At 47.9% G+C, this 12,654-nt stretch overlaps 1 protein-coding gene across 2 annotated transcripts in view; it reads right to left on the bottom strand.

The window, feature by feature from the left end:
- The window catches only part of SLC35F5 (solute carrier family 35 member F5), a 57,641-nt gene extending 54,619 nt beyond the window's left edge, over positions 1–3,022 (bottom strand). For both annotated transcript variants that reach the window (XR_008847250.1, XM_056536297.1), the window contains exons 1-3: positions 3,004–3,022; positions 2,912–2,963; positions 155–206 (exon numbers count right to left, since the gene is read on the bottom strand). The gene's annotated coding sequence lies outside the window, so the exon portion shown is untranslated. The remainder of the gene's footprint in view (positions 1–154; positions 207–2,911; positions 2,964–3,003) is intronic.
- Between the last annotated feature and the right edge of the window lie 9,632 nt (positions 3,023–12,654).

Here is a 12,654-nt window from a genome sequence, read left to right as displayed (position 1 = left end):
ACACACACACACACACACCTATCTATATCTATGAAACTTACACCATCACCACACACAGAGAGAGAGAGGAAGGTTACTCATTTCTCATATGGTACCAAAATTCCCACGTTAGGCAGCCGGCGCCCCTGCAGTTATAGTATGAGAAGCACTTTACCTTCTATCACACGCCGTGTCTGAGCCGCGAAGGAATCACCGGACTGCAGCATCTGTGATCACAAAGAAGGAGAAGGTGAGTGCAAGAATACGACAATCCAAACACCGGTGTATACAAACTTCAAGATGGGGGGGGGTGCGACAGGTATACAGCGGATGTATATACACATCTACTATACAAGATATATAAATACAAACTGTGCAATCTCCATGTGGAATTCTGCACAGAACTTCTGCCGTGTTAATATAACCTAAGCGCGACAAACTTACAATGGAACCCTATGGGATTGTCTTGGTCAGTTGCACTTTTCTCCCCGCTCGGCCCCGATCAATCAAAACTTTAGGACATGTCAAAATTTACTTGAAAAAGTGACAGTGGGAAAGCAAAAAACTCTGGCCCAAAAAAATAAAATAAATAAATAATAACCCCCCAAAAATGTACTTGCCCATCAAATACCTTTAAAGGGAGAAGTAAAAAGTTATAGGGGGGGTCCGAAATGGCTTTTAAAATTTACTTAATAGATAAGTTTTTTTTTTTTTTTTTTAAAGTAGTAAAACAACGAAAACTATAGAAATTGAGTATCGTAACCGGTGCTTTCACTCTAGTGGTAGCATGAGACGGAGTCTACAACCCACACAAGGGGCTCAGGTAGTGCAGCTCATCCAGGATGGCACATCAATGCGAGCTGTGGCAAGAAGGTTTGCTGTGGTCTGTCAGCGTAGTGTCCAGAGCATGGAGGCGCTACCAGGAGACAGGCCAGTACATCAGGAGACGTGGAGGAGGTCGTAGGAGGGCAACAACCCAGCAGCAGGACCGCTACCTCCGCCTTTGTGCAAGGAGGAGCAGGAGGAGCACTGTCAGAGCCCTGCAAAATGACCTCCAGCAGGCCACAAGTGTGCATGTGTCCACTCAAACGGTCAGAAACAGACTCCATGAGGGTGGTATGAGGGGCCCGACGTCCACAGGTGGGGGTTGTGCTTACAGGACGTTTGGCATTTGCCAAAGAACACCAAGATTGGCAAATTCACCACTGGCGCCCTGTGCTCTTCACAGATGAAAGCAGGTTCACACTGAGCACATGTGACAGAGTCTGGAGACGCCGTGGAGAACGTTCTGCTGCCTGCAACATCCTCCAGCATCAGCAGTTTGGCGGTGGGTCAGTAATGGTGTGGGGTGGCCTTTCTTTGGGGGGCCGCACAGCCCTCCATGTGCTTGCCAGAGGTAGCCTGACTGCCATTAGGTACCGAGATGAGATCCTCAGACCCCTTGTGAGACCATATGCTGGTGCGGTTGGCCCCTGGGTTCCTCCTAATACAAGACAATGCTAGACCTCATGTGGCTGGAGTGTGTCAGCAGTTCCTACAAGGGGAAGGCATTGATGCTATGGACTGGCCGCCCGTTCCCCTGAATCCGATTGATCACATCTGGGACATCTCGCTCCATCCACCACAGACTGTCCAGGAGTTGGCGGATGCTTTAGTCCAGGTCTGGGAGGACATCCCTCAGGAGACCATCCTCCACCTCATCAGGATCATGTTAAGGGGGCGTGTTGACCACCGTGCATGAAGCGGCGGCTGACACTCCCCCTCAATACAACTCTATGGCAGAGCCAGAACGCTGCCTTCGGCCGTCTCCAGTACTGCCATAGCGATGTATTGAGGGGGAGTGTCGGCTGCTGCTTCGTGCGCTGTCAACACGCGCTATCTGACCAGCGAGCTGGGGCCCCCGTAAAGAGTGATCGTGGGGGGCCCCAGCGCTCGGACCCCTGCGATATGAAACTTATCCCCTATCCTTAGGATAGGTTATAGGTTTTTCACCACTTAACTACCCCTTTAAAGGGGTACTCCATTGGAAAACTTATTTAATTTATTTTAAATTTTTTTTAAAATCAACTGGTGCCAAAAAGTTAAACAGATTTGTAAATGACTTCTATTAAAAAATCTTAATCCTTCCCTCTACAGCAGCTGAAAAGTACTTTAAAACTATAGATGTGGAGAATTCACACTAAGGCCATAAATTGTTCTGTTATAGGAAGAGAGACTAAATAGATAAGGATGAGAAAAGGGGGGGGGGGAGGGGAGCAGGGGAGAGACTGACCCCCCCCCCCCCCCCCAACACACACACACTCCTATACACACACAGTATATGCAACAGGTATACAGGAGACATATCAACACGCATACAGTATAACCGGTATATTCAGTGTGTGTATATATATATATATATATATACACACACACACACACAGTATATGCAACAGGTATACAGGAGACATATATCAACACGCACACAGTATAACCGGTATATGGAGTGTGTGTATGTATATATATATATATATATATATATATACACATACACATACACACACTGAATATACCTGTTATACTGTATGCGTGTTGATATATGTCTCCTGTATACCTGTTGCATATACTGTGTGTGTGTGTGTGTATATATATATATATTACACATGACAGGTATACAGGCTCTCCTCCTCTGTATACAGGCCCCCCGCACTGACCCGGCCTCCTCGGGGGTGGAGGGACCCCGCACTGACCTGGCCTCTGGCCTCCTGGGGGGTGGTGGTGGGGCCCCGCACTGACCTGGCCTCTGGCCTCCTGGGGGGTGGTGGAGGGGCCCCGCACTGACCTGGCCTACTGGGGGGTGGTGGAGGGGCCCCGCACTGACCTGGCCTCCTGGGGGTTGGAGGGGCCCCGCACTGACCTGGCCTCCTGGGGGTTGGAGGGGCCCCGCACTGACCTGGCCTCCTGGGGGTGGTGGTGGGGCCCCGCACTGACCTGGCCTCCTGGGGGGTGGTGGTGGGGCCCCGCACTGACCTGGCCTCCTGGGGGTTGGAGGGGCCCCGCACTCCGCCGTTGATCTCAGGTGACAGCTTCCAGGAACCGCAACTTCCGGGTTTATGTCTGGATACAACAACTTGTAAAATCTCGCGATATGGAAACTGTGCGTGCCCAGCAATGACGGGAGGACTATTGTGTCCACACATGCGCAGTACCGGGTGTTCTAGCTGCAGGCAGGTGGCAGTGCTGAGCAGGGACTGACGAGTTTATTCATGTCCATACAGAGGTTCCAGGATCATCACATATATATCGTCTATGGGGCATCTAAGGGATTGTGGGGTGTCTCGGGGTATGTTATGGGGGTAACCGAATCACTATGGGGCACCTGAGGCACTGGGGGGGTATCTGAATCACTATGGGGCACCTGAGGCACTGTGGGCACTGTGGGGGTATCTGAATCACTATAGGGGCACCTGAGGCACTGTGGGGGTATCTGAATCACTATGGGGGCACCTGAGGCACTGTGGGGGTATCTGAATCACTATGGGGGCACCTGAGGCACTGTGGGGGTATCTGAATCACTATGGGGCACCTGAGGCACTGTGGGGGTATCTGAATCACTATGGGGCACCTGAGGCACTGTGGGGGTATCTGAATCACTATGGGGCACCTGAGGCACTGTGGGGGTATCTGAATCACTATGGGGCACCTGAGGCACTGTGGGGTATCTAAGGCATTGTGGGAGTATCTAAATCACTATAGGGGCACCTAAGACACTGTGGGGGTATCTACATCACTATCGGGCACCTAAGGCATTGTGGGGGTATCTAAATCACTATAGGGACGCCTGAGGCACTGTGGGGGTATCTAAGGCACTGTGGGGGTATCTAAGGCACTGTGGGGGTATCTGAATCACTGTAGGAGGCACCAGAGGTAATGGGGGGGGGGGGGGGGGGGAGAGTACCTGAATAAATTTAAGGTACTGTGGGATATCTGAATTACTATAAGGGGCAGCCGGGGCAGTTTGGGGTATCTGAATCACTATAAGGACTCCTGAGGTACTGTGGGGGTACCTAACTTACTATAGGGGCAGGCACCTGAGGTAATCTGGGAATACCTAAATCACCATAGGGGCTCCTAAAGTGCTGTGGGGTATCTGGATCACTAAATGGGGCACATGAGGCACTGTGGGGGTATCTAATTCACTATAGGGGCACCTGAGGCACTGTGTGAATACCTAAATCATTAAGGGGGCTCCTAAGGCGCTGTGGGGTATCTGAATCACTAAATGGGGCACCTGAGTCACTGTGGGGGTATCTAAGGCACTGTGGGGGTATCTAAGGCACTGTGGGGGTATCTGAACACTGTAGGAGGCACCAGAGGTAATGGGGGGAGGGGGGGAGAGTACCTGAATACATTTAAGGTACTGTGGGATATCTGAATTACTATAAGGGGCATCCGGGGCAGTTTGGGGTATCTGCATCACTATGAGGACTCCTGAGGTACTGTGGGGGTACCTGACTTACTATAGGGGCAGGCACCTGAGGTAATGTGGGAATACCTAAATCACTATAGGGGCTCCTAAAGTGCTGTGGGGTATCTGGATCACTAAATGGGGCACATGAGGCACTGTGGGGGTATCTAATTCACTATAGGGGCACCTGAGGCACTGTGGGGGTATCTAATTCACTATAGGTGCACCTGAGGCACTGTGGGGGTATCTAATTCACTAAAGGGGCACCTGAGGCACTGTGGGAATACCTAAATCACTATGGGGGCTCCTAAGGCGCTGTGGGGGGATCTGAATCACTAAATGGGGCACCTGAGTCACTGTGGGGATCTAAATCACTATAGGGGCACCTAAGGCATTGTGGGGGTATCTAAATCACTATAGGGGCACCTAAGGCACTGTGGGGGATCTAAATCACTATAGGGGCACCTAAGGCACTGTGGGATCTGAATTACTTTGGGGGGGCCTTAAGCACTGTAAAGGTGCCTAAATCACTTTTAGGGCCCCTGAGGCACTGTGGGAGTATCTAGTTCATTATGTCAGCTTCTGAGGCACTCTTAGGGGATCTTAAATCCTATGGGGCACCTTAGGCACTTCAGGGTGATCTAAATTACCATAGGGGCACCTTAGGCACTGGGGGGGTATCTGAATTACTGTGGAGCACCTGAGGCACTGTGGGGGTATCTGAATCACTCTGGGGGTATCTGAATTACTGTGGAGCACTCGAGGCATTGTGAGGGTATCTGAATTACTGTGGAGCACCTGAGGCACTGTGGGGGTATCTGAATCACTGTGGGGCACCTGAGGCACTGTGGGGGTATCTGAATCACTCTGGGGGTATCTGAATTACTGTGGAGCACTTGAGGCACTGTGGGGGTATCTGAATTACTGTGGGGCACCTTAGGCACTCTTAGGGGATCTTCAATACTATTGGGGAATATAAGGCACTCTGGGTATCTGAATCACTCTTGGGGCATCTAAGGCACTGTGGGGTGTCTGAATTACTATAAGTGAATCACAAGGCACTCTCCATGAAATAGATAGGACTGTGTCAGACACTTATATATTGTGTAGAATGTGCAATCTACTCTTATTATGTAAACCTGAAGAATCCTGACTGTGATCTTGTAATATGTTGCTATACAAAACCAAATAGATGTCTCACCAGTTGTGACGCTATTAACTTTACAGACAAACAAAGCGCCCCGAGGGGAGGAAGGGGTAAATCAAACTAAATACACCAAACCCCAGTCACCAGCAAAGCTGGGTGACGGGGTAAAAAAAAAAAAAAAAAAAGCCCTAACCAAAAAATCCCCCCTCTTTTATGTCAAGGTTTAATGAAAAACTTCACTTTTATTAAATTATTTAAAAAGGTCCAACAGAAAAGTGCATTAAAAGTTGCTGCACAATCCCAATAAGATGTTCTAAACTTTCTTACACGGAGTATGTGATCAGTATTACCAGCAACTGTGGTACCCTAAGGTGGTGTCTGAGGTGTTGCAATGGTGAATGAAGGGTCTGGTGGTATTAACCCTTACTTCTCGTGACGCCAGGGTGCGGTTTGCTTAGTATTGAAGATCCTGCTGCCAACCGGCCCACAAACGGCAGGGATAATAAACAGAATGCCCACAGCAGCATTTATGAGATAACTGGAAACTTTTACTTGAACGTTCATGCAAAAGTCTTTACAATTAAACAGTTTCTCTCGAGGTAATCGGGATGCAGGTCCCTCACAGGCTTTGCTGGGACTGATAGTAATGAGCTTTATGCAGGCCACCGTGCTACTAATTATAAGATTTGAGTAGAATAGTAGTCACACAGGGTTTGTAGGTTTGAGTTTTATAACTCACGGTTTTAGTGGCTGCTGGTTCTTTAGGCTTTGGCCTAGTTGAGAGGAATTGAAGATATGCTGATTTGCGGATTGTGCTTGATTGATAGTCCGGCAGGAAGAGAGAGAATTTACAGACTACAGCTCCTTATATATTAAGGGGGCTGGACTAACCAGCAAACCTGTAGGTCCTGAACCCAGTGAACTCTGGGTACATCACATGACCCAGGAAGGTCCTTAAACCTCCGTACATTCAAAACTGTAGATCACATGACCTGGGAAGGTCCTATACATTTATTTTACCTATACATTAAATAATATACACATAAACACAATTATATGAGGCGACCAAGGGGCAAGCCCTGCAGGAGAGCCATGTGGAGATGGAGGAACTCTAGTTGAGGGGACTTAACACAAAGGACAGGACAAGGTCCTGTACCGGGACACCACAAACCCCCTTACTTAAGATAAGTCGTCCTTGACGTAGGTCCCCTGAGGTAGAGGAACGGAATGGCCATAGGGCCAGATGCAGTCCTGAAGCATTAATTCAAATGTCCAAATCCAGGCTGATGGTAATAGAAATGAAGAAAATAATATAGAGTCTCTGTGCATTGAGGTAATGTCCATACATGCTCAAAAAAATGATACACAAACAGGATTGTTGGGGATTGATTCATGAACAGGATAACCTAGATCCCTATTCACAAACAGGATGAATAATGTAGGATGAACATATGTCTTATACCTTGGAGTATCTACATTTTATCTTATTTTATGACACTATGTATGACATTTAATTATGGACTAGCTATAACATCCTCAACTATAGCTGAAAATGTTATTGATATTAGACATTTGATGTATGTCTGAACTTTAATCCTGACTGACATAGACTTTTGACTGTAAGTATGTATAATGACGGGGATGCTTCTACATACTATAATTAATCTCAGTTTTTTTTTTTTGACATACATTAAATATTATACCGCATATTATTTCCATTTGTTATACACTGGTTGTGGATTGGGTTGCCTGAGGCTTTCTGCCCAATGTCTTAGCTACTAGGGTCTGTCGGTACTACACACTTACCCATAGAAATCTGGATCTAGATAACAATTAAGCGTACTGTTACCTTTCTGTATACGTGTATTGTTTAGTTAGCTACAGGTATACCTTCTGGCCAGGAAGAGCATCCTGAACACGTAAAGACAAAAGAACATATTAGTGCATGACATTAGTGCATAACAGTGGTACGGACTGAGATAGAACATGTTTACAGTCCCTAAGAGTTATTTTGGTATTTGTTTGTGAGATATATTTTCTGAGTTAGGTGTACTGGACTTTATGAATGTAAACTAATGAAGTTTATGTACTGTACTATGTGTACATTGAGTTTTATGAATGTAGTCAGTCTTGATACCTGATTGATATGTTTCCTTGTTAGGCACTAGTGAAGGGTGGCATTTATTGTTACTCCCAGAGGAGCTGGGAGGGCACCTTTAAGTAACCACTATAACACCTGGAAGAAATAGGTACTTGTGTACAGGAATTTGATACTTCTGCACAATAACACCACTTACATTTGTTTGACATTTAATGTCAAGAGACATTTTATTGATTGGAACACAAGGGCTACATCATAGCAGCACAACACTTGATGTATTAAGGCAACATTTATGGGCACCAAAAATAAATTACTATGAGATAATTTACATAAACAGCCACGTAAGGCTCTACAGTCCACCTACGTTATAGAGTCCTCAATAAAACACGGCTGTTGCCGGAGTCGGGTACAACTTACTAGAATCTCCTCAGGCAAGGAGTCTCTCGGTCTGGGGCCGGGCACAAGCTTAGGAAGGTGGTTACATTGCTGAACAGGTGAACTTCTTGGCATAGTCCTGCCAGGCACTTCATCTTGAATTGGTTACCAAACTGAAGAAATCTGCAACACAAGAGGGTACTGGTGTACCACACAGTTAATGACAAGCAAAAAAAAACTTTAGAACGAGAATTCTCTTGACTCACAACCTCTCCTATAAGCGTGCTTATGGCTCTGAGAAATGTAGCGAGGAGCACGAGGTTGGGATTCCCTCATAGGATTTATGGCAGTGTCCCAAGAGACATTTGTGAGTCGGGACTGTACTACAGATGGGTTCACGCTCACCACAATGTTCATAGCAGCGGCTGAGGCCTCTGGTACTTCTGTTGGTCCGGCCTAATCTCCTTGGATGGAGTAGGCCGCGGCACTTCCGTCGGTGCCTGTTGGTTAGGCCACACTTCCGGGCGTGGAGTAGGCCAAGGCACTTCTGTTGGTGTCCATTGCTTAGGCCTCACCTCCTCAGGGTGAGTAGGCCTGGGCACATATGTTGGTGTCCCTTGCTTAGGCCTCACCTCCTTATAGGGAGTAGGCCTGGGCACATCTTAGAGATGCTGTAGAATGGGACCTTGACATATACTTATGATCCATGATGGGCACTCGGGAGGTTTCCTCTTCACAGGCTGTGTTAGGCAGCCTCATCGGCCTGACTCCGTGGGGATCTGCGTCCCAGTCGTCCGAATGTGAAGGTTATCTGTGTTGTATCTTTAGGTCTTGTTATTACTGCAGCCCAATCACCCCGCAGACTCTATACTGGGGTGTACTCTACAATCTCCCCTCGTTTTAGGGAGTGATAACTTTTGGGCAGGTAGTCCAGCTGAACGGCCCTTCTGTTGACCAATATGGTCCCTCCATGTCGGCAGTCCAGGAGGGTCCCAAAACCTTGGGCCTTGTCGAACTTGACCACTATGGCGCGTCGGTGCTCCAAGGGTGCCTCAACCTCTTGTGGGTAGTCCAGCATGCGGATATACAGAGTTTCTAATTTTTTTGTGTCCCTCTGCTGCTCTGCCTGGACTTCGTATGGGAGGTGTTTCGGCCATACCTCTCCCTATACTGGCCCTTTAATTTTTCGATAACTTTGGAGACTTCAGCCTCCCTGCGGGCCCTTTCTGCCTCAGCTGTGGGGACCAGTGGATGAGTCTTCCCCGGCAGAGGAAGGACATGGTCCAATATGTACTGTATCAACGCAGGCTCATCGCCGAACACCCAATTCGAAAGTGGAGGTGATCGTGGGCGTGTGCTGGCTGGAGTCACTTGGGACAAGGGGACCTCTCTCTCTGAACTTCAGCCGGAGTACTCACATCTGAGTCTTCAGTCGGAATCTTGGCCCAGGATCCCCATGTCCGGTGGTGGGGGACAGTCTCACTGGTGATGCCGTTCCTGATGTCCCGGGTGATGCCCCTTTTCGGGGTAGCCAGCAACTCGTTGTCCTCCGGTAGCAGGGGGAAGGTTACAGACCTCCTTGGCCCCAAGGGACAACTGCTGCAAGCGGTCGGCAAGGTCTTGGAAAAGTTGCGCTGCGGCCGCAGCAACTTTCCTCTGCTCCGGCGCCATCTTACTGCTCTCCTCACATGTTGTGGTGGGCTCCGCCATCTCTGTACACCTCGCTGCCATCTCGAGACTGTAGAGGTTTCTTTTATATGGGGCTCCCACAAGATGGCCGCCAGCATGAAGGACGTCATCGGTGCAGCTCTGACTTCCTGTCCCCCGGCAAACACAAGCAAAAGATAACAGTTCCTCTTCGGCATAGGAACAGCTACACGATGTCCACGCTCAGCGGCGGGACGCAGACCAGCGCAGGACATTTTGGTGCGCTTTTCGGGTTCTGCCTTCTGTACGGTCTGCAGTGGAGCACGTAGCATGGCTTCGTTCCTAATCTTACAAATGGCCACAATACAGTTTTCTTCACCTCCCCCCTTACTTTTTCTTACGCCCCAGCTAAGCACAATTTCAGCATTAAAGTCTCGTACACTTTTGGGCGCTATTTCAGTCGCAACTTGCGATAATCCCGGACAGTTCATAAAACACATTTCTGAATAGGGGGAGGACTATGGCTCTTGCAATAACAGTATACACCCGTTTTTCGTTGTGGGTGGTCAGGGTAGCAAAGTTATCAAAGGCACACACCCGTATCCTCTTCCTAGGAAACCAAAAGAATTGTGGTGTCTGGGGTGTTGAAATGGTGAATGAAAGGTCTGGTGGTATTAACCCTTCTCGTGACGCCAGGGTGAAGTTTGCTTAGTATTGAAGATCCTACCACCAAACGGAAGGGATAATAAACAGAATGCCCACAGCAGGATTTATGAGATAACTGGAAACTTTTACTTGAACTTTTATGCAACAGTCTTTACAATTAAACAGTTTCTCTCGAGGTAACCGGGATGCAGGTTCCTCATAGGCTTTGCTGGTACTGATAGTAATGAGCTTTATGCAGGCCACCATGCTACTAATTATATGATTTGAGTAGAATAGTAGTCACACAGGATTTGTAGGTTATGAAAGAAGCGATCTGATTGGTTGCTATGGGCAACTGGGCAACCTTTCCTCTAGACAGGTTTTGATTAATCTCCCCCATAAACACAATTATGTGAGGCGACCAAGGGGCAAGCCCTGCAGGAGAGCCCTGTGGAGATGGAGGAACTCTAGCTGAGGGGACTTAACACAAGGGACAGGACAAGGTCCTGTACCGGGACACCACACTAAACAATTTGGGAATGAGGCTAATATTCAAATATCACACAAATGTTTGTCTCATGAATAATTTAATAAAATAATTGAATAAATAAATAATTTAATAATTAATTAAAATCATTTAATAAAATGTAAGTTTTACATTACACCTTAACATAAAAGAGGGGGGATTTTTTGGTTAGGATTTTTTTTTTTTTTTACCCCATCACCCTCCCAGACTTTGGCTGTTCAGGCATGCAGGGAGTTGTAGTTTTGCAACAGCTGGAGGCACCCTGGTTGGGAAACACTGGGCTAGAAGAAGCCTGAGCAGTGCCGTGCATGGTGGGAACAGGTTTAGGTGAGTATAGTCAGTATTCTCTTAGGCTGGGTTCACACTACGGTTTGTATTTACGGTTCCCGTATACGGCTGGGAGGAGGGGGGGGCGGGGTTTAATCACGGCGCCCGCACTCAGCCGTATACGGAAACCGTATTTAATGCATGTCTGTGAGCCGACCGGAGTGAACCGCAGCCTCCGGTGGGCTGCTTTTTCGACCGTATGCGGTTTCCCGACCGCAGGCAAAAACGTGGTCGACCGCGGGGCTCTTTTTTGTGTGTGTGGGGTCACTTTTGGTGTTTGTGTGGGGCAGATTGTGTGTGGGAAACACTAAGTGGGGCTGTAACTGTGTTATGAGCAATGTTACTGTGTATTGTCACAAAAAAAAGGGGGTACTGTGGGCACCCTACCACTACCTGGGAGAAGAAAAGGCAAAGTGAAGGATCAGAGAAGATGCCCCCTGTTGTCAATGGATGTAACTGCACTGTAATCATTTAGACCAGGGGAATGGGCCGACTGGTCCGCCAATAGGGTTGCCTCCTTTCTTGCAGAAAAATACCGGCCATGCTAATTTGCATAATTAATTATATATGCGTGACATCACAGGATACACATATGCAGGGGAAAATTTTGTCCTATTCTGATCCCTATAACTTTTTTATTTCTCCTTATACGGGGCTGTATGAGGGTCATTTTTTTGCGCCCCGGTCTGTAGTTTTTAACAGGACCATTTTTGTTTTGATGGGACTTTTTGATTACTTTTTTTAATTAAATTTGGGAGTTGCAGTTAGTTACTAACTACAACTCCCAGCATGCTCTGATACAGCCTGTGACTCAGCGAACAACAACTCCCAGCATTTTGGACGATATAGTAGTATATAGTATAAGTCAGTGATTCCCAACCAGGGGTGCCTCCAGCTATTGCAAAACTACAATTTCCAGCATGCCAACGGCTATCCGGGCATGCTGGGAGTTGTAGTTTTGCAACAGCTGGAGGCACTCTGGTTGGGAAACACTGGTATAGGTTATTCTGTAACATTCCGGGAGTTGGAGGATTGGTTGGATAAATACCGGCAGGGTGACCAAAATACCAGCTGTGCCGGTAAAATACCAACCAGGTGGCAACCAGAGTTGGGAGAACTTGTCAGGCGTGTTGTGGAGCTCTGGTGGGGAAGATGTCTACAGGACCCACTAGGGCACCAACAGCATTGTACCGCCACAGGTGTCCCACCGCACCCTAGGCTTTATGTCCTCTAGGCTGCAGGTAGTGTCAACCCTGCGGCCATTATAAGGACGGGAGCATCGTTAGGACACACACAGTGAGTGACGTCATTGTGCACATCCTGAAGGTAAAGATGCTTCCGTCCTCTAGCAAACTCCATCTACAGGGGGCAAACTACCCACAGGGGCCCCTATCTACAGGGAGCAAACTACCCACAGGGGGCAAACTACCCACAGGGGCCCCTATCTACAGGAAGCAAAC

This window comes from Hyla sarda, chromosome 8, assembly GCF_029499605.1.
Source record: "Hyla sarda isolate aHylSar1 chromosome 8, aHylSar1.hap1, whole genome shotgun sequence".
Taxonomy (NCBI): Eukaryota; Metazoa; Chordata; class Amphibia; order Anura; family Hylidae; genus Hyla; species Hyla sarda.
The sequence above is the reverse complement of the archived record's forward strand: the minus strand, read 5'-3'. Positions and strand labels throughout refer to the sequence as shown.